At 41.6% G+C, this 27,863-nt stretch overlaps 1 protein-coding gene across 3 annotated transcripts in view; it reads right to left on the bottom strand.

The window, feature by feature from the left end:
* LDLRAD3 (low density lipoprotein receptor class A domain containing 3) overlaps window positions 1-27,863 on the bottom strand; it is a 225,533-nt gene that overhangs the window by 11,696 nt on the left and 185,974 nt on the right. The window lies entirely within an intron of this gene.

The following is a 27,863-nucleotide window of genomic DNA, read 5'->3' as shown; positions in this document are numbered from 1 at the left end:
GAGGAAATACATTAGATCCATCTAAAGAGACAGTCTTGCAGTGAATGTGCTGCAAAAATATCCTCCATCTGTACGCCTAACTGACAGTGTGATACTTTTTATGGATGGAAAAAGGTCAGAATAGGAACATGCATGCACAGCATTTTAACAGCATTTTCTCTCCATTCTTCTCTTTATTTTATTGTATTTTTTTTAATGTATTGAATCCAAGATAGAAAAGGCTAATTGTTAATATTAAAAATGCAGTTTCCAAAGCACTTTAAATTTACATGGTATCCTATAACAAACAGTAACCCGTTTTTCTGCTCCAAAGACCTTACCAACTAGGGTAAAAGCAAGAGAAAATACTGGACAAGTTATTCTGTAATGGGTGGGTGTTGGAAGGATTTGCATATTTAGAAGGACAATTGCCTGATGAAATAACTTTCAAGAACAGATATGTTGAGGGCAGTTGAGACAAAAATCAAGAATCCTTCTTCACAGAGAAAAGGGTATTAAAATAGAAGGTGCAAAGCCAAGGGTACAGAAGAGATCAGGCAACGCAAGGTGATGAATGCAGAGAACAAAATAGGGAAAAGGGCTGACATGAGAACACAGTCAGACAAGGTCAGGGAGAACCTTGTTGGTTAGCTTCAGTGTCACGTGGCATTTGGGTAGGAAATGGAACATGACATTAGCAACTGTCTTTTGAGCAAACTGGAGGAATAAAGTGGAGAAAGGAACACCAGAAAAGAAAAGATAGTAGTAATCTGGGAAGCATATGAATGAGGATGCTATATGGGCAGATTTTGCAGCTACTAAAGGAACAAAAGAATTTAATAAGAAACTGGAGACAAGAGGAAAATAAGAGATTTAGTTTAGGATTTGGAACAGAGAAACAAAAAGGTAGCCGAGATGATGATTTAAAGCAGCATTTAAATTGATAACAAAAGTATCAATTACTGTTATTTGTATTACATTAGTGCCTAGAGGTTGGGGCAAAAGTCTCTTCAGAGAGGATCCCTTCTCTGAACACCTCATGGTATAAATAGACAAGATCTCGCTCTCTCTCTCTCTCTCGCTCATCTATTTATAGCATATATATAGATATCTATATATCTATACATATCTATGTAGCTATATAGATATCTATATATAGTGACCGTCCTGGTTTGGCTGGCACACTCCAGGATTCTGTAGCCCAGTCCCAACTAGTTGGTCAAAGTCCCGGGTCAGAGTCTGGAGGGGAGGTGGAGCAGCCTGGTGTACCAGGGCAAGTGGCCAGACAGGTATGGGAGCAAAGATGTGCCACATGTGGGCGGGGTGGTGCCTGCTCCAGTGTACATGCCTTGCTCCTGCTCGACTGCCTGCCTGGCGCACCATGTAACTCCACCTCCCCGCCAGCCTATGGCCCTGGACTTCTGACCAACTTGCCAGGACTGCACTACTGATTCCCGGAATGTCCCAGTCAAACTGGGACGTATGGTCACTCTATACATAAGGGCTGTGAAAAAGAAAGAGGCAGGGAGAGATGAAGTGACAGAAGGCCAGTGACACGGCCAGGAATTGAATTAAATCTCCCAATTTCCAGTAACTAAATACATTAAAATCTCACTTTAGTCCAGAACAAAAAAAATCATTTATTTACTTTAAGCAGAAGGAAAAGACTAAGGTTCAAGGGGAAAACATCCCATTCCCTACCATAGGCTGCAGAACCAATGTTAGCAGATAATTTTCCTCCTTGTTGTCTACTGACAAACAATACTATTGGCCACACTGGGTGCTGAGTGAGACGCTGACTGCGCAGTAGCCAAATAAAACTGCACAGTAACGCATCACAGCACCAACAGTGTTAATACGCTACTGCGCAGTAGTGGCACTTAAAGACTTTCTCCGGTTATTACACATTTATTTAGTACTTGATTATAGAAGTACTAAATAAATGTGTAGTAACCACTGCACAGTAGCATCTCATGTAGACATGCCCATTGTGTTGCAAACTTTGTAATGAATTTCCCCAGCATTTGGAGTGAAGGGAGGGGTGAGAAGGAGACTGCTAAAATAGTACATGCAATTTCAAATAGCTTGAAAGAATTATCCCACTATTGCATAGCAATGCTCACTGAATGTCTACCTCAGGATTTCTAGGCTATGGCTCTTAGTGTTTAAGTTGGTAGCTCACTTTGATAATAAATGCAACATACACCCTGGATGGCCACACTTAAAATAATTTCCCATTACTCAAGGAAGGTAATAAAATTGAAAGTGTCCCATTCTTTACTTTTAAATATCTTAGTTTAAAAAAATTGATGTCTTAGGAGGAAAAAAGAGAGAGAGAAAGGAGCTATGCCAGAAATGAGGGAACATAATTATCAGCTGTGTTATCTGTGTCTAAAAATCTATTGCACTTAACCAAATAAATCTGGTTTATTGACATAACCATCATAACCACAAACCAGAAAGTTCTTTCATGGGCTAATCATATTCCAAGCTTGCCATGGCTTCATTCCAAGTTTTCATGAATACCCACTGTCAGACTTCACTGAAGATCTTTACTCATGCTGTCAACACTGTGGACTGTCAAAGCTCCGATTCCTCTCCCCACACAAATGTGCTCAAGTGAAAGCTGTGAAAACCTTGAAATTAACAACCCACATTAGTTCTCTGGTTCAATAAAATGAGCCAGGGAAAGTTTGTGTGAAGAATCTCAAAGTAAAGCAGAATAGAAGGAAGAGGCAAAAGGAATTTACATGCATTAGTAAATGTAATTACAGCTCATCACATACAGCTGCTGCTTCTCTAATCCAGTCCCTAATTCACAAACTGAATGGCTGAGTTCATGTCATATTACACATGCAAAGGGGCTAGAGGGAGGACAGTGATAAGCAATTAACACAGCTCTGCTCTAATTTGGACCTTCTCTGTCAACCGACATTGTCACTAGGAAGAGCGACAAGGTCTTTTTGAGTTTCTTTGGCAGTTGAGTTATGAGGTGAAGAGGAAAAAAGAGCTACAGCGATCTAGTTTTGGGGCTTATTTTTACATCAGGGATAATTCAGATACTTTTCATATAATAAATAATTATTTGCAGAAGATTTGAGGATGCTATAATCCAAGATTCAGGGGTGGAAAATTATTTTGGCTGGAGGGCCACTTAAGTTTTGGTGAGCTATCAAGGACTGTAAAGGTTGTCCCACCCCTTGACAGGTGTCCCACCCCCTAGTCACCATCTTGGGACTGAAAGCCTCACCTCTAACCCCTGACCTTTGCCACCAGAAATCCCTCCCCTTTCTCCCAGAAGTACTCCTTGGGATGGAGGGGTTGCCACCTTGGAACCAACCCCCCCCCCCAATCATATGCTAAAAATCAAATATATTTTAATTTCAAAAAGCATTTTTGTCCTGATTTATGCATGTTTGCATAGTGTACATAGAGGTGATCCCAAAATAAAGTCTTATTTTTGTATATTGTGTGTGCAGTGTATGTTGGGTGTGGTTCGTGTGTGTGTGTGTGTGTATGTAGGGTTTGTGGGGAGGGCGAGGGAGGATGAGAGTCTTGCGGGTGGTGCTGGGGTGTGTGTTTGTGTGTGGGAGTGAGGGGCACCAGGGGGACGGAGGATTGTGGGTCAGGACAGTGAGGCACGGGCAATGCCAGGGTGCTGCAGGTCGGCAGTGAGGGGCAGGGGTAGGACACAGGCATATCACTGCCCCCCACAATCATATATCCCACCCCTCTGACAGCTATCCTCTTTTCTGAAACTGGAAATATGGTAACTCTCCCCCATCATGAGTCTTCCATTAAACTCAATACATTTACAGCAGTTTGACATGATCTGAGTGGAACAGGACATCAGTACAGAGCATAGGCAACCTAATTAGTTATCAACAGTTCATTGTGAAGTTGCATGTTTCCATTTCTTTAATAAGGCAGAGAATTTTAAAAGGATGAAAAACTAGAGCAGTATGTCAACTTCTCTACAAAACTTTTCAAGGTTGCTGTTTCTATTTAGCATTCCTCTACTATGGACTGAAATAGAAAGTGTCTGTGCATCTCAGTCTAACTATAAATGCAGAAGAAAGAATATATAAAAGCCCCACTTTGCCCGAAAGGGACTAGCCCAGGAAAATTATGAAGTGAAACATCTATTTTAGCTGGTTTGCTATTCGTTTTTGTGCACAAGAAATCCCTACCCTGTACTAAGAATTCAGGTACATTAACAGTCTAGATGGTATGTTAAAATGTCACACTTAGTTGATCACCACCTATAATTACTGGGATTTCTCATCTACTTAGCAGGCGTTTAGGTTTCTTTCCTGTGTTTCCCAGCCAATTCATTATAACTCCAGGAAGCTGCCACAAGCAACATGGATCTGGGGTATACACTCAAGTGTTCTGGAACTGGCAAAATGTTGATGGTTCAGAGAAAAAAAAAGAATCCTGCTGAAAACTCCTTTTCCTTTACCAATGCAGAGTATCTTTCTCCTTTACTGGGAACAGGCCTTCCATATGGGGAATAGGGCTCTGCCAAAAAATGATTACTTAGCCCCTATGCTCCCACCACAGCATACCAGGAGTGAACAGGAGTTACTCATCTTTTGTGATAGAAGAACAGAACCCCAGGACCGTCTTTCTTTATTCATAGTTTAACTTTCAGTTATTTTTGGAAGATGTGATGCAACAGAAACTTCCTGGCATTCCAACTCCATGGCAGTGCTGGTTTAACATAATAATCGAGTCTAATTTTCCTGACCACCCCCTGGCACTAACCTAAAGTCAGTAAACCCAGAGCATGTCCTATCATATAAGCTTACCATTGCAGCTTAGTTGGCAACCTTTGAAAAGACAGTTTCCAGTTCAAATAAAGATTAGAAAAAACAAGCATCCCTTAAAGGTCATTTTCCAAAACAACACTCCAGACAGAAAACTGCTATATGTCTTAAAGCAAAACGAGGTACACATGACCTTTCTACAGCTCTGCTACAGAAGACATTTACTGTAGGTTTTCTTTCTGCTAAGCTGGATCATACTAAAATGTGCAAAGAATTTCTGATGATTTTTTTTCTCTTTTGTCAAGAAACATTTGCAGAGGAAAAGAAATGTATGATTGTTGTTCATCCAGCACGTTGCAAATATATTTCTTGAGAGATTTCTAATATCTGTAAGTTCTTTACCCAGTAAAATATTCACTAAGAGAAAGCCATTCATAGTCCTTTTTCAGAGGAAGGATTTAAGATAGCAATCCACTCATAATATCAGTACATGACCTTTACTCTTTAAATTGAAGAGAAAACTTCCCACTAACTGTAGTGCACGAAGTTGCTCGTTATAGATGTGAACAGAGAGAGCAGGGGTGTCAAACCCTGTGGGCAGGATGAGTGGCGTGGGGCTGGTCCATGGGCCAGATAAGACCCATTGACCCCTCTTCTCCATGCTGGACCAAGAAGACACAAAGCCTGTTCTTTAATTTGCAATGCAGTAGTGTCCTCCCCAGCTAGCCTGGGACCTGTGCCATATGCAGCATCCTGCCCCACTGGTCTGGGAGCTGTGCTGCTGGTCTGGGACCACGCTACTTGCGATTGCCCACTCAACAGCACAGATCCTGGAGTAGGCACCATATGAAGTGCAGTTCCGGACTGGTGGGGGTGGCTACCATGTGTAGTATAGACGACAGAGCAGATGCCACATGCAGTATGTATCCCAGGTCCACATGCAGGACCAGTCCACCATGCACCGTGTGCATCAAATCAGACCCGGGGGACCACCAGAGGTTGGGTGATGGGGCTCTGTAGGCTGGGTATCTTTGACACCCCTGCTATAGATGGTGCTTCTAGGTATCATCAGAGTTATAGTATATGTGCAGTAGTGGGACTGTTAGCAGTGTCTGCTATATGAATTTTAAGAGTATACACACTGTATATCAGTGGTCGCCAACCTTTTAAGCAGGAGATCACCTTTGGCATTTAAAAGCAACCCAAGATCTACCATGCTCCCCCCCAGCAGGTAAGTCTGTGGGGAGGAAAGTGGGGGCAGACTGAGGCAGATGGAGAAAAAATTATTTGAGGGCATGCCTCTCCAGTAGGTAAGTCCCACCTGGCCAGGGCCCCACTCAACTTACCCCTGCTCGTGCCTCTGCAGCACTGTCCCTCACTGCTGGGGCCTCAATCTAGTCCCCCCCTTCCCTCCCCCAAGGACTGACCTGCTGGGCTGAGGCATGCGTGTGCGTGCACACGGGCACTCAGCCCCCCTCACCCCAGCCTTGGATTGATTCCAAGAGGCTCAGAGATATACTGCAAGAGGTTCCGAGATCTACCTATGGATCAAGATCTACTGGTTGGTGACCACTGCTGTATATAATATATATGGCAGGAAGGTATAAGGGCCCTGAGAACATACTGGCTGGATGTAAGCATGATAGTTGCTTAGAAAAATATATGACTTTTTAGTTCTGCTCTAATAATTTTCTGCAAATGTTTACACACTGCAGAAGTCGCTGAACTAAGTTTCTTGGTAATGCAGTCATCTTTCCTGAGTGAGAAACAGGTGTAAGGCCAGGCAGGTTTATAAAGCCATGTCTGTTATACTGTTTCTTGCAATTCACAAAAATCAACTGGGCAGGCTGATTTAACTCAAATTCATAGCATTTTATTCTTTCATGGCTTTTTCTTAAAAAGAGCTATGTTTTCTGATAGCACCAGGTACAAACAGTTTATCAATGCCACTTATGCCTATTAAAACTTTATTACCTGGGAAATGCTGAATATGCAGACTAGAAATTTTGGAGTGCAAAATGTGTTTTGAATAATTTAGGGAAAGACTGATAATAGAAACATTATGGTTTGTGCTCAGAGGACTATTTTATTGACTGGGAATAAATTCACAGTCTCAACGTTTTTTTAAAAAAAAGACCTGAGAGTAACTACACTAAGACTGTCAGACATTGGGATGAGGGGCTATTATTTTATCTCTTGCAAGCTTCTGCTCAACCCTGGCTTTTTCACACTTCATCAGGGAAGGAGCTTTTGAAATATATAATCTGACCAGACATCTGTAGCATTAATGAACACAAGTCACGGTCTATCTCCAACAAAGACAGTACTGTAACAACACATTTAAATTCCAATCGGTTAAAAAGCATGGCTACAGCTCAGAAGGTTAAAGGAGATGAAAATCAACTACAGGCAAGCAGAAAGTGAGTACATTACTACTTATTATTTGCACTGCAGTAGTGCCTAGAGGCTCCAATTAAGACCCCAACCTCTCAGATTTCTCATCTTTGCACAATTCCATTAAAACAAATCGGACATGAATTTTGTCCACTGGATTGTCAAAATGCTCATTATTCTGGCAATGTTCTTTCAGCAGCAATTTCTATATCTGTTTTTTTGAATGCTACCAAATAAGTGCCAACCAAGTGGTAAAACACTTTCATGTATTCCACAGCCATTCCCTACCTTCAGTTTCTTCACTCTGAGTGTGATTTTATTATGGAGTGAATTGACTTTAGTAAAAATGGAGTGGATGCATAACAGCCTTATTTTAGACTAAGTCTCTCTCTTTCATCATAAAGTTACCCACAAAAAAATCTCTATCGGTTTATTCTGGGCCGATTTACTATGGAGTAGGCATCATGTGTCCTCTCTCATATTCTGTTTCACCCCAGGGACAGCAATTTACTCTATGTAAACTGGCTCCCTTGCCAACTAGTGGCAACGTCTGTAACAGTGTTACCCCTGTGAGATGTATTTCTTACTATGGAATAAACTTATCACAGAACACATTTGGGGATAAATTATTCTGCAGTAAACTGTTGTACAATTTTCACCTTAAACCCTAAAGGAATGAGATTTGTTCCAACAGCACGAAAAATTCTGTCTGAAACAAATGCTTCTTTCTGTTTTTCACCTTTGCAAACACTGAAGACCAGTTTCATTAATAACAGAAGTTGTATCCCTGGGAGGAGCTAGCCTTTAGCTGAAGAAGTAGGCACTAAAACATGTATTAGAAAAAAAAAAAGCAGCAACTGCCAGCAACTTTGACTTCAGTCACTCTCTCAGCTTCTGACTCAGGCATTTTAAAGTCTACTTCCTTCTGTGGGTAAAAGGCTGCAGTACAGGCTAGCACAAAGGGAACTGAACTGGGGTAGACTGACAAGACCTGGATTTTATTCTGATCTGTCAGAGGTGACTGACCTTTAGCAAGTCAATTTGCCTCTTCCTGCTTCTGTTTTCCCACCTGTGTTTTCAAAATATAGTGAAAAAAGGTACGACTAATACCTAGCTCTTATACTATTACTCTCTTCTGTTTTGTTGTAACTCCCTCCCACAGGCAGGCCATGGATAGTCCTGGGAGATGACATTTGCACTTTTCTGCACCAGTGCTCTGAAATCCAGTCCCATACCTCTCAAAGTGCAGGAGGACTCTCGGTTCATTTTACCATGTTCTTTCACAGCTGAAAGAACTGTATTAGCTAAGGGCTGGGCAGCAGTATGCAGTTTCCTTTCACATGCACCAGGGCTGGCAACCTATGGCCCATGAGACAGATTAGGCCCATAAAGGGATTGAATCTGGCTCATGAAGGTCCAGCCCGGCCCACATTTTATTAAGCATACACTGATTCCCAGTTGTTTGAGCCAGTCAGTGTTTTGCTGATGGTGTGATGATTGCCTCTGGCTGTTCCAGTCAGCATGAAAGGCTGTTCTTTCTCAGTGCAGTCACTGGAGCAGTTGGAGGGAAATGGTGGCCTGTGGCATCACCCAGGTCACAAGCTATGCCCCGCATTAATAAAAGGTTGCTGAAAGTATACATCAGGGACCAGCAAAGTGGACGCCAGAATACAGATGTACATCCCTGCTTGCTTAAAAGGAGAATGCCATCAGAGGGAATGGAGGCTTTTTACGTACCCAATATTTTTCTTACCGCACTACCTAGGCACCCCTGGCAGACATTATTATTTTGGTTATAGCAAAAAAAAAATAAAAAAATGCTACAGACACATATTCAAAGTCCCCAGGCTGGAGTGTGGCAGAAGCTACCATCTCCGGTGAGAGCCCGTCAGCAAGCCAGAAAGGCTCACAGAGGAGCTTGTAAGCCCTTTAAAATTCCAAGAGCCACCTGGGATCTGGCAACACTGCTACCCGGAGCCCTGGGAATCTGGGCTGCAGGTGGGCTCCTTGAAGATCCCAGACCAGCTGCAACCCAGGATCTCAGAGGTGCCCCTGGGAGGGGGAATGGCCTCCTCTCTCGCAGATCAGTTAGTTACTCCCATTCTCTGCAAATGGCAAGGTCCATTCCCTTGCACAGGACCAGGATCACCCTGGCTCACAGCAGCCAGGACTGAACTTGCAGCTCCAGTTTGTCAGCAGGGGTGAGGGTATGGACAGCATGCCCTCCTCCTCCTTACAGGCAGCTTCAGGCTGTTTGACAGCCCTGGTGGGGGAGGAAGCAGTGCATTCCAGGATGCTGGAAGACCAAGGGAAGCCCTATCACTTGTTGTGTAACATGCCACATGTTCAAATAAAGCCTGATACAGACAAGCCACAAGGATGTTCTGCATTAAACAAGTAACATATCTGAAGCAGGTACGTCATTTTTGTGACTTGTTAACCATTCTTATCAGGTGATGACTTACTTTAAAGCATATCATGCCACAAATTATTGTGTGATTGTGCTAACTGTATCACCTGCCAGAGGCCTAGAAGCCACTGGCAGGCCTAGAATTCCACTGTGCTAGGTGCTGTACAGATGCAAAGCACCACCTCAGAGAGCTTACGGTCTAAGAATAAAACAATTCAGGGAGCACAAGGAAACAGTGAGACAATAGTAGTCAGCCTGACTGGCAGTAGTCTCTGAATATTCGAACCTGTGCTTTAGTCCTGTAAGATTTAAACCTTTCTTGTCCTGACTGTTCATTAGAAGAGTACAACTTGCAAGTCTCTGCAACTGATGAAAGAGCAGCTGACCCATCATATTAACTATCAAGGGCAACACATTCACATGCCCCCTTTTTATCTTGGGCAAGGTAGGATAATTATTCCACATACTTCTTGTATCCCAAGTTAAAATGTAAAAAAGCAGAGCAGCGAAATGAGCAAATAAATTGAGAATGAAGAAATACTTTGCTGCAGCCATAGCAACTCAAGCCCTAAAATTAACCCGTGTGGTATAAAAAAGCCTGAAAAGCCAGAATCTGCTATTAAGCATGGAAACAAGGAACCAGCCTTTGCACCTGGGTGGAGGCCAAAGAGGAAATTAAAGCATTACTTTAAAAAAAGAAAAAGAAAAAAAAAAGAGAGAAAAAGGAGCATTTTTCTTTTTTCATGAGTAAAAGCTGCACTTCCTGGACATATGATAGGCCAAAGACTAGTGATCTGACTATAAATACAGTCAGAATTGAAAATATGCACAAAACTCTGGGAAGAAAATAAAAAGATTAAAATTCTTCTACAAATGCTCTCAACTTTTAACGGGGAGAACTTGAGTTACTTCAAATTCTGTGCCCCCACTTTTTTTCTTTATAAAATGTTGAAATCATCCAGAAAACTGGCAAGAACTTGTTTTCCTACATTTTTAAAGCCTGTGTCTTTTCTGCAATACACAAAATGATGCTGACTGATGAGACCCTAGTACAGTATTTTTACCACCAAGTAACTTACATCTGCTTTGCAGCACATGGTTTCAAGGTGCATCTCCATGCAAAATGCTTTTCTATATTTTAACCATGTGGTGAGAAAGACATGGTAATTTGGCCAAGGTTGTATCTGAAAAAGAAAAGTCTGTATCCTTTTTTCAGGGCAAGGAAGATGCTCTCAGCTATGATGGCTAGAAAATGGTAGTTAGATGTTTGCCTCTGGGAATTGGCTTGTAGGTAAAGTAGATATGTATTAGAACCATTGTCCAGGGCAATGATAAGGGTTAACTGATTTCTAAAATGCCTGATTTGCGACAAAGTTTCCTCAAGGCCCACTGTGTTTGACACAGGCAAGCAGCAAATAGACACACAGGCTGTGATATTGAAGACATGTACCACACTGTCTCATAACATGAGATAAGGTGGAGCCAGATCACAGTGCCCAACTGCAGAGCCCTTGGGATTTCCGGTTTTGGGGAACAGACCCAATTAGAAGATCGGAAAAAGCCCAATTGAGGATGTGTACGTGTGATGGGTTTGTGAAACAAAGGAATATGCTGACAGGACAGAACATGGACAGTATGACAACCACAGACACCAATCCAAGATGCCTAAGATGAAAAGTCATCAGAAGGAGAAAAAAGGATACAAAAGGTGGGATTTCAGAGCCAAGGGTCCCCAGAGAGGGGAACCTGAAGTCACCACGAATATATGGCACACCACCAACCCATCTCATCCATCCCACGGGGGGGTAGGGGGGGCGGTGGTGAGATGAGTGTTGGGCCTCAGCCTCTGATCTCCAGGCTGCTGACATCTGACATTCAAGAGAGAACCTCAGGGCAAAGCTTGAGTATTGTCCAGACCTACCTTCCCTCTGATGACAGTCCTGGGACTGCTAGATATAGAACTGTTTGCATTATTCTTATCTGCTATCACTATGTATCAATAAAATTTGCCTATTATCAAATAGAAAGGTCATGGTCAGTCTGAGGATTTTGGGTCCATTCGGAACAAGGTATCTGGGTCCTAAATCCAGTGCCAACAAACTGTAGCCAAAATTTAAGCCTGTCAGAAGCACCCTTAGCAACAAACTTAGGTCGTGCACCTGGGTACAGAGAGTTGTAACAATTACATGGATATACTTTGATATGGATGTAGCTAGTACAAAGCATCTGTTATGTATGCATGATATCACAGTAGACTGTGAAAGTATAGCAACTTGCTCCAGCCTTAACTCTGCTTTACTTAGGGTCAAAGTTAGGGTGATTTAACTATAAAAGTGGCATCACTACAAGATCATGCAGGTGCAAGACTTATATCATAACAGCTGATGCATTATTCTGAGCAGCAGCTCCCCCTTTCCCTTTTACAATGACTCAGATAATGGGGGTGCGGGGGCAGACAGTCTTTCTCGCTATGACCTAGGCTCACCCACAGGCTGGAGGCTCCCATGATGGAGTCCCCTCGTCACCCTTATTCCCATGGAAGATGCAACTGCTTCAACAGTTGGCTAACCGCATAACTGCTGCTGATTTGAATGTGGAATGTGAATGTAAAAGCCTTAGTTAGAGGGCAGCTGAAAGAAGGTTAATGCAGTAGCAGTTGACTGCAAAGCATGGCAAGGGGGAATGAGGCTGATGAGGGGACTCCTGCTTCCAGCCCAGGCAGCTACATTTAGCAACCTCTGGGTGAGCCTGTTCTGATCACATCCCTCTACCACCATTCCAGCATCTGGTTCATGCCCTAGTTACACACCCCTAGTTGTGCTACTGCCTCTGCATTGTCTGCTTCAAGTCACAGCAAGCATTCCCAAAATGCAGTGGAGAGAACAAAAATGCCAGAATGAGAAGCTATTTATCTGGCTGGCTGATCTGTAACCCATTTTGAACAATGCAAATTACCTGGAAACTCATGAAAAGATGTAATGGAGAAAAGGTCTGCACCAGGGGACTTTCTGAGATCACAGTGTGATCTCAACTATGAAAGAAATGCTTCAAATTTGGGATCAGAAAGACAAAAAAAGGTAACAGGCAAAGAGACAGATCTCCATTAAAGAAGAGCCATGGGATCCAGATTACTGAAAACCATTTCAGTTCTAAAAGAAAAAAAAATCAGGGATTCAGGAGATTAAAAGGGGGAAAATGTGTTGATGGAAAGGTAAGTTATGAATTCAACCCATAACATTCAGGAGGACACAAGATTAGTCTCCCACATCAGCTTGAGCCAAAAGCAGAACATGCAAGTGGATTTTTCACTGAATAACTGTGGGAGTAGCCAATGAATAAATCCCTTGTCCTCTCTTTCATAAAAAGCTAGTTAGTATCACAGAACTTTGAGGTAAGCAAGGTCTTGAAGGCAGGCAAGCCTGTTCCCTGCTTTCTACCACTCCTAGCGTGCTCCACCCAGTGTATCAATTCAAGTCCACTTTACTCTCGAGTCTCTAGAGTAGATCAAGTCCAAGTATAAAAGAAAACAAGTAACTTGCCAAAATTAAATGCGTAGAGAAATTTACTGATCTGTGACGCTGCTGATTTCAGAATCTAAGGACCAAGCCAGTCTTTTAGCAAGGAGGGAGAGTTGACTGCTCAAGAGTCCATATGAACTAACATGATGCAACTGTTACATCTCCATAAACTGGCAGCAAAATAAATTAAATTGCTCTAATTTTGGCTCTGAATGAAGTACAGTTAAAATTGAAAGTATTTTGTTACATGTGCATTGCTACGGAATCACTTGTAACAGCCTATACTGGCATGGTATTGCTATCAATGCAACTCTATGCCTGCCTATACTGGGGTGCTCAACCTCCAGCCCAAAAGTCCATGTCATCTAGCCCATGGGTTTCCCTACAGATTTGAAAATGTAGTGGAGGGAGAGCAGTGATAGTATTAATTACAGTTTTCCTGCTGCCAAATTTCTGGACCATAGGGAGCTGTGCGCACTAGAGTGAATTGGTGTATGGGCAGATTTGGCATGCTGGTTTGAGCTGCATGTGGTGTCAGGCTAGTGTTGACAAAATGCTGGATCACACCCATGGATTAAAACTTCCACTGGATCTGGCCCATAGACATGTGCTGCACCAATCATTTGGCCCACAGGGCCCAACAGGTGAGCACCACTGGACTATACCATAAACTGTGGTAAATTGGTGCTTTAGCTTACATGGTATTCCCTTCTAATCATTTTAATTCATAGGATGGTAAAAGTCATCCAACCAAAACAGATAATATAAATATATATCTTACTCCATTTAAATATAAAGCATGCAAATTTGTAGGAGGAGGGAGAAACCACATACTCTTCATTCATCAACCTGGTTTCTTCAAAGAATTCCATGTCAGAAAAGTACAGATACTTGACTTATCTCGGCATGATTTAAATCTATATGCCTATATAAATACACACTGCTTCACTGAAAAACCAAACACTCGCTGCAAAGTAGTAACAGTTCTATCACAAAGAGTTTCTGGGGGGATGGGGTGGGTGAGAGGACATACATGACACTCAGCTAAAAACTGCAATTTAAGTTCCTCTCAGGCATTGTGTTAGCAGTATGGACAGTTGGTGTATTTGAAGGATAATAAGCTCAGGAAGCTACAATGCAAGGGTTTACTAAGCCTGCAGAGTCAGCTGTGCTAGGCTAGGAATACTTTTAAAGTATAATTTAGATACACTGTAGAGTGTATTTTAATCAGCTTTTAAACGTAGTCTAATCATTCAAGGATTGTATTCTAAAGGAGATACAAAAACTGCTAGTGCAAAGTCTGTCAATTCTGACTGGTATTTTATTTTCATGCACCATTTCCAGAAATGAGAAAAGGAAGAGATACTGTCAGATAAGCAGTCCATATGGCTTCATTCCCTAAAGATAGTGTCCTGATGATTTACAGCCCTCTAGTGCACCATGACCACAGGAAAGAATCAAAACAGAAAATGGAGATAGACAGTATCTATTAGGTCATCTAGTTCTTCTGCAAACCAGTCCCATCAGTCATATTAACTTCAATTATTCATAGAAGGGTATATTTGCTATTCCTGAACTGCCATCTCTTTAGCCAGACAGTTTGCAGGAATGAGGGTTTTGGTCCTGAAAACCAGCCAGGATCCTAGACCCCATTTGTGCGGCCCACAAAGAGTGCAGAGCTGGCAAGAGAAGAAAGCAAAGCCACAACAGACGGGTAGAGTTGGTGGATTCGGAGGAAGCTAACAGTGAGCCGAAAATGCAGTTCTAAAAGTGAATATGCAAACAGCATCATGAGATTCCCTAGTCATTAAATTGCTCAAATTTAGTATCACAGATGCTTAGTGTGCAAGTAAAACTGTTATTTTTTCTTGAGGACAGACATGCAAATTCAGCATGGAACATGAAAATCAAGTAAAAAAAGTTCTTGCAAACAAACCACGCTGTGTCCTCAGCAAAGCTCAAATGTAACACCAGATCAACAGTGTTTTAGATCAGCATAGCCAACTGTCTGTAAGTTTACAGACAGTCCATAAAGAACAAACCTAAAAATGTCTGTTTATAAAGTCTTTAAAAAAAAAAAAAAAAGGAGCCCCACCCCACCCTGCCCCTCTGCATGTGTGCCTGCATTGGGTTACTGGCCTGTACCACTGCTTGCCTTGCAAGTAGGCAGATAATAGGGATTTTGGGTAGGCGGATGGGCAGAATGGGTTGGGCAGAGGTAAGGCTGCAGGGTGGGCACGGGGGTAACATCATGATCAGGGGTGCCAGGGGTATGTGGGAAATAGGGGACCCTAGGGTGGGGACAGCATGATGTAAAACCATCAGGCAGAGATGCCAACCCAAGATTTTTTCCTATGTTTTTTACTTTTTTACTGTGTTAGTGTTAAACCCCTAAATTTGAATCAGAGCCTTCCCTCAGGGCCTGGCAGAAAAATGGTTACCTTTATGTTATGTAAAATATATGTCAGTAAAAAAAAATAAAAATAAATAGTGGTTGTCATTAAAAATAAATGGTCTTTGTTCTGCAACTGTGTTTTAGGTCATCTCTCCAGCAAGCCTCATCTAGACTGAACCCCCTACAGCAAATGTTTAAACTGGACATACCATGCATTGCTCTTATCATTGAGAAATACATATCTTGCCCTTTTGATATACATGAACACTCCATATTCATGCCAGCTGCCATGTAGAGTAAATCATGCATTTCAATGTACTGCTAAACAAGGTACATTCAGATCGATAAGCAAGTTAACTGTAATAACCAGCTGGCATTATGAGAGACTTGAAGCTGTTTGGGCACTAAATTAGACCAGACTAAACAGGACAATCAGGTGATCTTTACAAATCTTTACCATGTGACCATGCCCCCAGAATGGGAACTGGCTGGCTATATGCAGCAATACAACAGTAAAGGATCCATGGGTTTTAGTGGATCAGAAACTAAGGAGGGAACTATGTGATGCCGACTGGGGGAAAAAAAGCACAAATCTTATTCTGGGATGTATTAACAGGAGCGCTGTGTGAAAGATATAGGAAACAATTATTCTACTCTATCCAGTACTAGTAAGGCCTCAGTTTAAACGGTGTCTGGTTTTCTGCTCCATACTTTAAAACAGATGTAGGCAAACTAGAGAAAGTCCAAAGAGCAAGAATGATATAAATATTTAGAAAACCTGAGGAAAGGTTGAAATAACTAGGTTTGTTTAGTCTAGAAAACACAAGACTGAGGGAGGACATGATAACAGTCTTTTACTATGTAAAAGGTTGTTTATACAGGGGATAATTAATTATCCATTGCTCTTTCTGGCTCTTTGGGAGGGATGAGAAGAAATAAACCTAATTTGCAGCAAAAGATGTAGGCTGGATATTAAGAAAACCTTTCTAACTCTTTGGGTCCTAAAACTTAGGACTAACTTATCTAGAGGTCTTGTCAAATTTCCTTCACTGGAGACTAGATGAACCAGACAGGGAGCTCAGGTGTTCTTGGACTTGCACCTGCCTCAGTGCAGCAGACTGGACCAGATCATTCCTTGAGGTCCCTTCTAGTCCTGCTTTTCTATGAACCTATGAACACAACAAAGTCATTCAGAAATTGGTGAATATAAATGGGATGTCTCAAAATGCACAGAAGACCTGAAACCAGGAAGCAATTTTAGCATAAGCTGAATGGCAGAAGTGAAGTACCTTCCTGATAAACAGAAACGTGACCAACATGGAGAAAAAATTAGATTTCTCTGAAAAACACACTGTGGCTTTCACTTGCAATTTTTCCTCCTTACTGAACTGCCTATGATTCATCTGGATTATTTTTAGGAAAGAAGAGTACATTTATGTGAGTTCCAATGGCCCAGTCACTGCTACCTTTTTGAGAGCCTATACATGGTCTGGCCACTGCTGGGAGATCTTCCTTGGTGTGGCCGTAGGGAGTCCTCAAATGAGATGAGAAACACAGGTTCCTAGTACTTACAAAGAGGTCCAAGAATTCTTTAAGCAATTATAAGATGTAAAATAGAGAGATACATTTCCATGTATACCAAATTCTATAGCCTAAAAACTTTCCCTGGAGCTCATTTAGTGAATTTCTTTAACCATGTGCTGTTAAACAACTAACATACGTAGTGAATGCATATGTGCCCCAATGCAGTGATGTACAGAGGTACCCAAGCTAGCTCATTTTTGGAAGTAGTATAACCATGTTAGTTCAGGACTTCACCCAAATTAATATATCATGCTTCTGAGGGATTCATTAGTGTGAGTACAGTGCCACATTAACACAAGTGTTCTGCTTCTGGCCCCTCAGCTAGCTTATTTAGAGCTAGCTTAGTCTTTCCACAAAGCACTGCATTATGCCATGTAGATATACTGTAAACATGGCCCTGCATTCCAGTGAAGAGTAAAACAATTTCTATGTAGGTGAATCATAGAGTATTGCTAGTTTCATAGCGTTTTAAAATAAATTTACTATTTATCCAGCTATTTTAGAATATCATTCATGCATTTCAGAAGGCAAACTTAATGCTTTTACATTAGGGCTGTAGCTCAACCAACAATTCAGATACAAATCATCATGAGCAGCACAGGAGGGAGAAAATGGAAAAAGCATAATACTTTGCATAGCTATATCAGCTTCTGTCAGGAGGACAAACTTCTTTTCTAAGATGAATTATGCTTCACAAAAATCACAGTGGAGTGAGTAAGAATTATGCACCTTTTAGAGATGTGGGAAGAGAGGCAGAAAGAGGTTAAGTGACATGACATATTCACATGAATTCATAAACTGGGACCTCAAGAAAAACACCAGTCATCACAACATTTGTAATAAAAATCATGAAACAAGGCATGAGGTACACCTCTAGGTAACTGGGGAAAATCCTGGGCAAAAACATTTGGTCAGCTGCAGAAGGGGTGTCAAACTCATCTGGCCCCAGAGTCTGGATGAGTGGCTTGGGCATAGCTTGGGGGCTGGCCAGGCCTACGGACACCCACATGTGATCTAGTGCAAGTGATGCCACATTGCAAGTGCTGTCTATGGCCATTGGTTCACGCTGTGGTGCTGGACTTCTTCCCCAGTACTGCTGGGGCTGTCGCACTGCTGCTTTTGCTCGGCAGTTTGGCAGCCAGGTGGGCGCTGGAGCTCCAGAAGCACCGTGGCTTATTCCTACAGCAGCAACCAAGGGCCGAGGCAAGAGCTGCAGTCCTGGTGCCCCAGCAACACCACAGGAAGAAACCCACTATCATCCATGTTTGGCTGTCACTGCAGGAACAAACCGCAGTGCCAGGCTTGTTCCTAAGGTGTTACTGAGGCTCCCAGCACTGCGGCTGTCATCCAGCCACTTGGCTGCCAGTGTGAGAAGATTCCCCATCCCAACCAAGGGCAGACCTGGCTCTGTGGGCTGGATCCAGCCCATGGGCCCTATGTTTGAGCTACAGCAACATAAAACTACTTCTTGCCTTGCTTTGCCTTCAATGGGATTTACAATTAGATAATGCAGGGTAGCCATTTCCTTTAAAAGGCAACCCCTTTGTAAATTAATGAAGATACGACTATCACCTTATCAAGAGATTGCAATTTTACTTTCAAAATCCTAAGCAGGATGATGAATAAAATCATCTTCTGCATCTGAAGTAAATTGAGATCAGTTAACATCTTATTAGCAAATTACTTGCTACACATCTTGCTATTCCAGGAAAGCTCCTTATTGTCCCTTTTTGCTATCACAGCTATGCTCCATTGTACTAACAGAACACAAGAGGGAGATGGAAAAAATAAGGAACTTTGTTTTTTGTTGCTGACTTTGAAGAAGAATAGCTCATAAATCAATCATGACTAAACTGCTGTGGTCACAGCTTTACGTGGTTCTTACGCCATCTACGGTAGGCACACGACATGCACAAAGAGATTTGCTTTTACATAGAAGTATGCAAAGCATTTGAAATGATATAAAAATTATTCTAATTTGTTATAACTGTTAGCTACAATTAAACATATCAGCCACAATTTATTTATCCTGCATCCTTCATAAGAATCTATTCATTTTCTTTCCCCCAACAGCGACAATAGACTGACTGACCTCTTGTTCAAGGGTTCTCTAGTTGTTTTACTACAGGAAAGAAAATGGAACGGGAGTATATACACTGCATCTCAATTTTTTTGCCATCATTAGTAACCTTGGGTTAACAACAGAGCAATCAAAAATCAAGTATCTTGTCCAGTTCATAATATTTTGGGTAACAGGGCCCAAGAGTTTTCCACAACCACACTGAGACTAGAGTTTTAAAGGTTCAAGGTCTCATTCTCCCTTGTACATGTATGCACTCACAATAAAGTGACATGTCCATCAACCACTAGTTGATATTCTACTTCCTAATGAATATGATTAAGTGCCTGTTGTTTCAGCCAGCTAATTCTACTGATAACCCAATACCAAAACAAGGTTTATTTTAGGCTTAACTGAAAGTTGCAATAGTTTCTGCTAAAATCACTTATGTAAACATAAAACAAATTTTGAACCAAAAAGGTACCTTGGAGGATGATTTCCCAACAGACTACCTCTTCCTCATCACCTGCCATGTGGAGCCTTACCTCTCACTATGAGGGCCTCATTGACAACTGACTGGCCATAAGAAGTGAGAGAAGGAGGAACAAGACAATTTTATAGCTTCTTAAAAAGCTCTTAAGGCTTGGCTCGACAAAGCCCTGGCTGGAATGATCTGGTTGGGGATGGTCCTGCTTTGAGCAAGGGGTTGGACTACATGACTTCCTGGGCTAGGGGCAGACATTCAAAAAGCTTGAGCCTGAATTGAATCAATCTTTGCAGGTTAGTCTAACCTGCCTAGGTTGAACCAGTTTGCAACTGCACAGATTTTCCCTCTGGACTCAAGAAATGCAGGCACATGCCTGCAGTGGCTCAGGCTAGAGGCCAAGGGATGCTAAAGCAGCCCTCCCTTCCCTTCCACAATGCTGAGCTGAGGGAGGTTGTCACCAGGCCCCAGCAGGATGCTCTGATTAGGGAGGGGTGTAAACCCCCAGCCTGTCTGCACCATCCCAGGCTTTTCCCCGCTCACTGCTCAAGGGGCGTGAGTGTTGCCAGACCCCAGCTCCGGGCTAGAACTCTGAGGCAAAGTGTGCGTGGGGGAGTGTGCAGTGCATGCATCTGTTGATGATACTGAGCTTTTGAATCTCCCTACCCCTGCTTCTTCTTACTGTCTGCAAACCTGATAGATGAGAGAGCTAGCATGGAGCTGATAACACAGCATTTATCAGTCCATCAACAAAACACAAGCCTCTCTCATTAGGTCAAGCTTTTCTTAAACAGCTTTTTCCAAGGACGGAACAGAGGGATATTACCACCTGACCTCTTGATTAGCTCCAAAAAGCCCTAAGCTGACACTGTTCTGTCTGCCTGTCCCAGTGAAATTGGACAAACACACACAGACACCTTTCAGGCATTAGCTAGCATACCACATGCCTAGGGTTTGTGGGGCTGTGAGGGCAGAATCCCTGTTTGAGCAGTGAGGTGGGGATGGAGCAGAGGGAAGCAAGGCAGGCTCTGTTATGCCTGCAGTCTCTGCCGGAGCTCTGGCTAGCACAGCCCAGAGCTGCAAAGCATCTGGGATGCTGTGGGACTCTGGTTTAACTTAAATCAGGAAGGAGTCTGGGACAGACATTGCATAAACCTGTCTGACCCAAAGCAGTTAAGTCTGATACTATATTCAACCAGGTTTATCTTAAACTAGTTTCAGCCATTTTGAAACTGGTTTATATGCACTGAACTTCTGTCCTGTTACAAGTTTAAACCAGTTTCTGATTACTTAAACCGGTTTGTGTGTAATGTCTGCCCCTAGCCCTGAGGTCCCTTCCAACCCTAATTTTCTATGATTCTTGGTTCCAACCTTGAAATTTGTTTGAATCACAGGATTCTACAAGAGAAGGAAATGTGAAAGTTCAAGAGCAAAGAAATCATGCTCAAGTGTCAGGAAAGAAAAAAAACCCCAAGCATTTGCTGATGTCATCATACTGCAGAAAGTGAACAACACTTCTGTTGATGTATTCAGAACACTCAAATGCCACTCCAGTCTGGGGAATATCATATTGGCAGAAAGTTCCCTTCAGGAAGGATTTTTGTAAAGCTGATCTTATTTTAATTTTGCTGTAACCCTTTGTTCTACCTAATGGAGACTAATTAGGCAACCCATGCTGTTACCTATTAGACAAGGACCAGAGCCATCTGTGCAGAAATTAAATGCACCTATACTCTGAGTAAGCCATGCATTGTGAGAATACTAGATGAAGAGGACTTTGATGACTCACTATTGGACATAGGAATAATTCACTCAAAAACTTAGGAAATACATGTAATGTTTTCCACATTCCTGTACATGGCAGAATTATCTTAACTAGGACTCGAAGATGAACATGAGTCGGCAGTGTGACGAAGCCATCAGAAAAGCTGATGGCACTTTATCGTGCATCAGCAGATGCATGACGAACAGATCCAAGGAGGCGATACCTCCCCTCTATTGGGCGCTGGTCAGACCGCAGTTGGAATACTGTGTTCAATTTTGGGCGCCACACTTCAAGAGAGATGTGGATAAACCTGGAGAGGGTCCAGAGAAGGGCCACTTGTATGGTTAAGGGCTTGCAGGCCAAGCCCTATGAGGAGAGACTGGGGCACCTGGACCTCTTCAGCCTCCGCAAGAGAAGGTTGAGAAAAGACCTTGTGGCTGCCTATAAGATCATCATGGGGTCACAGAAGGGAATTGGTGAGGTTTTATTCACCAAGGCGCCCCCGGGGGTTACAAGAAATAATGGTCACAAGCTAGCAGAGAGCAGATTTAGATTGGACATTAGGAAGGACTTCTTCACAGTTCGAGTGGCCAGGGTCTGGAACGGGCTCCCAAAGGACATGGTGCTCTCCCCTACCCTGGGGGTCTTCAAGAGGAGGTTAGATAGGCATCTAGCTGGGGTCATCTAGACCCAGCACTCTTTCCTGCCTATGCAGGGGGTCAGACTTGATGATCTATTGAGGTCCCTTCCGACCCTAGCACCTATGACTCCCCAGCAGATGGTATTCTGTTTTCATTAATAGGAATTCCTGGGTCACAGAACTCCATAGAGTATACAGCCAATCATGCTCTATGCCAATCATGCACAGCCTATGACTATGGAGCTAAGTGGAGCTAAATATATTCCAAAACAGATTTTTTTCTTAACTATAGCCAAGTTCAAGGCATAGGACAGTAACTAGGTGAGTGACATGGCAGACCAGCTTGCATATCTATCCTGGAGCAAGCTAACAGCCAGAAAAAAGAGCAGTTAATCTACTTTCTTTAAATATCCAATAATGGAAACACTGTAAAGATGTTTCCACTAGAAGAAGAAATAAGTCAGCTTGGTAACAGGCACAGACAAAACATCTCAGCATCATTAAAGACTCTAACTAACTAATGCCCCATTGCACAAGGTCAATTGTTACTATGTATTACTGGGCTTACACAGGTTTTTAATAAGATGAAATATTTCGTTCTTTCTACAAGAATGCCACATGACTCCCACCTATCCTCTTGCTCTGGAATGTGATAGTATGGCAACAGAAAGAAAGGTCATAGGATTTAGCATGGTTCTACATTTAGATGATTTCCCATGATGTACATATCCCACACTGTATAGAACAGTAGACCTGCTAAACTGCGTGCCCTCAACATCTTTTAGTAACCACATCTCTTACATGATTACATAATCACAGATGCTGTATGGATTACACTAGTGGCATAATAGGCATACTGTTAACTTGTCATTAGCAAGTCTTTGAATATAATTAATATGCATTGATAGCAGTGACAATTTTCTATAGCAGTCTATCATTATGCTAGTTAAACACAAGAAATAAAATATTTTTTAAAATCACATATGTCAGTTTCAATCTGCAGTTCTGTGCAGAGTCAGATAAACAGGACAGGTTTAAAAAGCCTTGTTTACCGTGTTCTTTGAACTGAATAAAATTAGGTTAAGTAACAGACGTGATGACTGACAATATTCTGTTGCTGAAAGGTGTGAAGAAAGGTCCCAGGTGAAGATCAGAGACTGAATTCCTATTTATCCACAGTCAAAGCACAGCACAAAACACTTTCACACAATAGCTATTTGGTCCTGTTTGAAGAGGAAGTGATCCCTCATGGGGAAGAGATTAGGTTTGCCATTATTCTAACTTCTGATCTTCCTGCTGAAGTTGCCGGAAAGGCTACCAAATTCTGGTGGTTTTCTGACGTGGACTATTCTCCACTGGTGGGCACAATACAGGTTCCCAACTCATTTTCAAAAGCCTCTGAAGAAACCCATAAACTTTTGGTAAAACTGTTCACTTGGGTCAGATTTGAACCACCTACTAATACATAAAAAGTTCTGTGAACACTAGTCCCCAACTCACTATTCAAACATGCAGCCCCTAGTTTAGGTCAACCTATTTGATAGGCCACAGTACCACAGAGGCTATATAGTTCCAATTATACCCCAGCTCTAGACCATAAAATGAATAAAATCTGGCTCACTTCTCCAACTGACACACCCACTCGGAAACAAACTCTGGAGTTCCACTAAACCTATATTGTTAGAGCAACAAAATACCTCCACATCCAATTATGTGGTTTACTTAGGAGTTTTATAGCTTTTATTTCAATTGCTCCCATTCTAATGATAATTTCAGCAAAAGGTTTATACTCTATTAGCAAATGTACAATTCCTGCCATCCTCACAAATAAAAACGGAGTACATAAAGGAATAAGGAACTCATTGCCTTTAGTAATGTGTAAATTAAACTTGGAATTTTTAATTTTTATTTTTTTTGTACATGGCATCTGCATAGCATTTCAGACACCATATCAAGACTTTACAGTATCTGGGACTCTATCCAGATTCTTCATTTCCCTTTGAAATACATATTATAAAAAAATGTTGTTGCCCTTAAGCAAATTTTTATATAAATATCTTTAGGCAAAAAATCTTTAATTACCGAATGGAGAAACTGCTGCATTTGACAAAAGCTTTTTTTTTATTCATAGCTGATAAAATAGAGTAGCCTGGTGAATATGAATACTCTGGATTTGTTCTTTTAAAAGATGAGCTTTTTATTGATGCTGTTTATTGTAGAAAGATCATGGAAACATTTATTTTCCTTCTGACCTAAAATGATATAATTGTTTCATTTTAAATACATAAAAAGGTCATGAACAATGCAAAAATATATTTTACAATTATATTTGTAGGCAGGAATCATAATTGTTAATTACTATGTCAAGATAATTACTGTAGGAGAATGACGAGATTTTGGTAGCTGACATGGTTCTCATTTTGCACTGTGAGACTGGAGGCAAATAATAATGATTAATACAACTAAGCATAGCTTAAAAGGCATCAAATTAGCTAATATGTCAGAAGGAAATGATCTTGAATTGGCAGATTTTTAGTCTGACATTTTACAGTAAAGGAGGTGAATAGAACACAAGCTTTTTGTAAATGGAATAAATTATACAAGTCTAAATATACCGTGTTGTCATTTTATGAAGTCCTGCAGAACCATATTTGAAGCAGTGTCCAGTTTTGGCCAGTTTATCTTAAAGAAAGACAGAATTAGACTGTCTAGTATTAGACAAAGAAACAAAAATGATGAATAGAAAATACTAGTTTAAATATGAAGAGGGGAAAAAAGTGGGATTTATTTAGTCTTGAGAAAAAATTATTATGAGGTGACATCATTGAGATATTCATAATAGTTAAGGATTATTATAAAATTAAGCTTGATGATTTATTTGTAGATTATTGGGCAGACCAGACATAAAGGCTTCAGCGTTGAAAGTTAAGAGGGAACATATACAAGAAGAATTTAAGGATGAATTTTACAGTGAGTAGGGTGAATAGGTGAAATCAAGTTGTCTGACTCTTTAAACAAAAAACTGGATGACCACATGGAATTTAACAAGTTAAAGAGCTATTGATTTCTGTGCTTTGGAGTAGCAAACTGTCTTTTATTGTGGGTCACCAAGGCTAGGGACAGACATTCAAAAAGCCTGAGCCTGAATTGATTCAATCTTTGCAGGTTAGTCTACCCTGGCTAGGCTGAACCGGTTTGTAACCGTCCTCTCTGGACTCAAGCAATGCTGGCACATGCCTGCAGTGGCTCAGGCTAGAAGCCGGGGGATGCTAGAGCAGCCCTACCTTCCCTTCCACAGTACTAAGTGGAGGAGGGGGGTGTGGCCAAGCCCAGCAGGACATTCTTATTAGGGAGGGGCTCTGCTGCTCCTGACCAGCCCAGCAGGAAGTTGATAACACAGTGTTTATTAGCCCATTAAGAAAACAAAAGCCTCTTTCATTAGTTCAAGCTCTTCTTAAACAACTTTTGCTAAGGAAGGAACGGAGGGACATTACCATCTACCTGTTGATTAGCTCCAAAAAGTCCTAAGCAGACACTGTTCTGTCTGCCTTTGTCCTGTCTGCCTTACACAGACACCTATCAGCATTAGCTAGCATATCATCTGGCTATGGTCCATGCTGTGGGAGAGGGGAGCGGGGAATCCCTGCTTGAGCAGGGAGTGGTGGGGGAGAGGGGACATGGGAAAGCCAGGCAGACCCTGGTGTGCTTGCTGTCTCTGCTGGAGCTCCAGCTAGAAAGCAGAGGGGTGAGCCCACCCCCGCTGGAGCAGAAAGCCCCGGCCCAGGCTGCAAAGCATCTGGGATGCTGGGGCACTCTGGTTTAAGTTAAACGAGGAAGGGATCTGGGACAAACACTGCATAAACCAGTTTGACCCAAATCAGTTAAGTCTAATACTACACTCCACCAAGTTTATCTCAAACTGGTTTCAGCCATTTTCAAGCTTGTTTATGAGCACTGAACATTTGTTCTGTTACAGGTTTAAACCAGTTTCCAATCACTTAAACCAGTTCATGTGTAATGTCTGTCCCTAGCCTAAGAAATCTCTTAACACAGTTGAATGATTATTCTCTAGTGGTTCAGCACTACATCCCCACATCCCCAATATTTTATGGTATTTATCACATACTGTAGCAATGTCTTATACATATAAACAGTAATATGATTCTGGAAACGTGACTAGAGCATAAAAAGCATGGGACTGTCACCAACATCTCTCCATTAAAAAGGGCAAATCAAACTTACATGAGGTTCTGAACTCTCCGAAACATTTAGAAAACTTGGAATCAGAACACTTCCATGATTTTGTTCTCTCTTCTATTCCAGTTTAGCTCATTTTAATCATTTAATTGAACTGTGCACCTTTTGTACACAGGTTGGGATCCCATAAAAACTTCTGGAGGCCCATGGCCCAATTTTGATTTCATACCACTGATTACAATGGAATTATTCTTGCCTTGGTTCTGGTCTTACCAGCATGTTCCCAAATTTTGTTCTTACCTGCAGCTCCTATGTTGTATTAAGTGTTTTCTTCAAAACATTCTAAAATCTTAGAGTAAAAAGTACAATTTGCTTTGATCAAATCTTACACAAGGGTTTCAAGAGAGATGAAACTGGAGCATAATGGTTATCTAGGGCTCAGGAAATGACAGATGACCACAGAGAAGTCTGTAAACTTAAAAATAAGAAAGCATCGTAAAGCCCCATTTTCACACTTTGGGGTACTGTTTTTTGGGGGGTAAATTTCACTCTAGTTTTAAAAGGATTAAAACAAAGAACAGCTTCTATGGCTAAGCCAGCTAAAGTTTAATTAAATACAATTGCTTGCTGTGCTTTCCTTCCCAAACAGTCTCATGCATATTCATCACTGTAATTACAGCAGTAAAAAAAACAAAAACAAAAAAAAAACAAAAAAACCCCGTGCAACTAATTATGCCACACTTCTCGCCTTCTACATGCCTGGAATTTTTACATAATTACTACTGAAATTAATTGCAAGTTAGTTAATTCTGCACTTTGTACTTTCAAGCTTAATTGAAAATTATTTTTTTTTCCAACCAAGGCATTGTTGTAAGCATGGTGCTTTACCTCAGACTGTGCCATACACCGGAATATTCCCTTAATTGCTTACAGTTATACGGTACATAGAGTATTGTAAATTTCATCACTTACAATTGAAATTTGTTCTCAAAATACAGTATTTACTGAACAAATATAGCAGGATCTCATACTATTTCAAAATACTCACTGGCCACTGCCCACAACTTGAGCAACACATCACCCTCACATGCTTTAAACAACCCCCCCGATGTCATGCTCTTTTCTGACCTTGGTTCAGAATTTCCCATTCTCTTTAAAGCTTTCCCACCTTACTCTAAAGTTTGGGTCTAACATTTCAGAACCAATGAATGCTTTTGGATGCCTTGTTCCAGACCTTTTAATATGACCTGATTTCAGAACAAGTGCCAAGCACTTTCCCTCCTTTAAAAAAGATATGATTCTTGATCAATCCCAAGTTGGGCTCTGAAAATTTGGGCCACCCCATATTATGCAGTCTTTGAAAATGTCAACCCTGGTCTCTCTTTGGCCTTTATCTGCTGCTTAACCTCTTCTTCCTGAATCTTTCCTGCCTTACAACCCCTGAAGCAAATGTGGAAACTATGTTACAGAAGACATCCTCCTATACCACCTCCTCCATTTGTACCTGAATAGCTCCTACAATTACTGTGGCTCCTGAGAATGATGTAGCAATCCTCTGGCACATGACTATCTCATTAGAAATTGTATCCTAATATATTCGCAGAAGAGTCCAAATGAAGGTTACACAGGCAACCTGAACTGGCATTTCCTCACTTAATTGCTAGACTCT

The sequence above is a fragment of the Alligator mississippiensis genome, chromosome 2, assembly GCF_030867095.1.
Source record: "Alligator mississippiensis isolate rAllMis1 chromosome 2, rAllMis1, whole genome shotgun sequence".
Classification (NCBI taxonomy): Eukaryota; Metazoa; Chordata; order Crocodylia; family Alligatoridae; genus Alligator; species Alligator mississippiensis.
The sequence above is the reverse complement of the archived record's forward strand: the minus strand, read 5'-3'. Positions and strand labels throughout refer to the sequence as shown.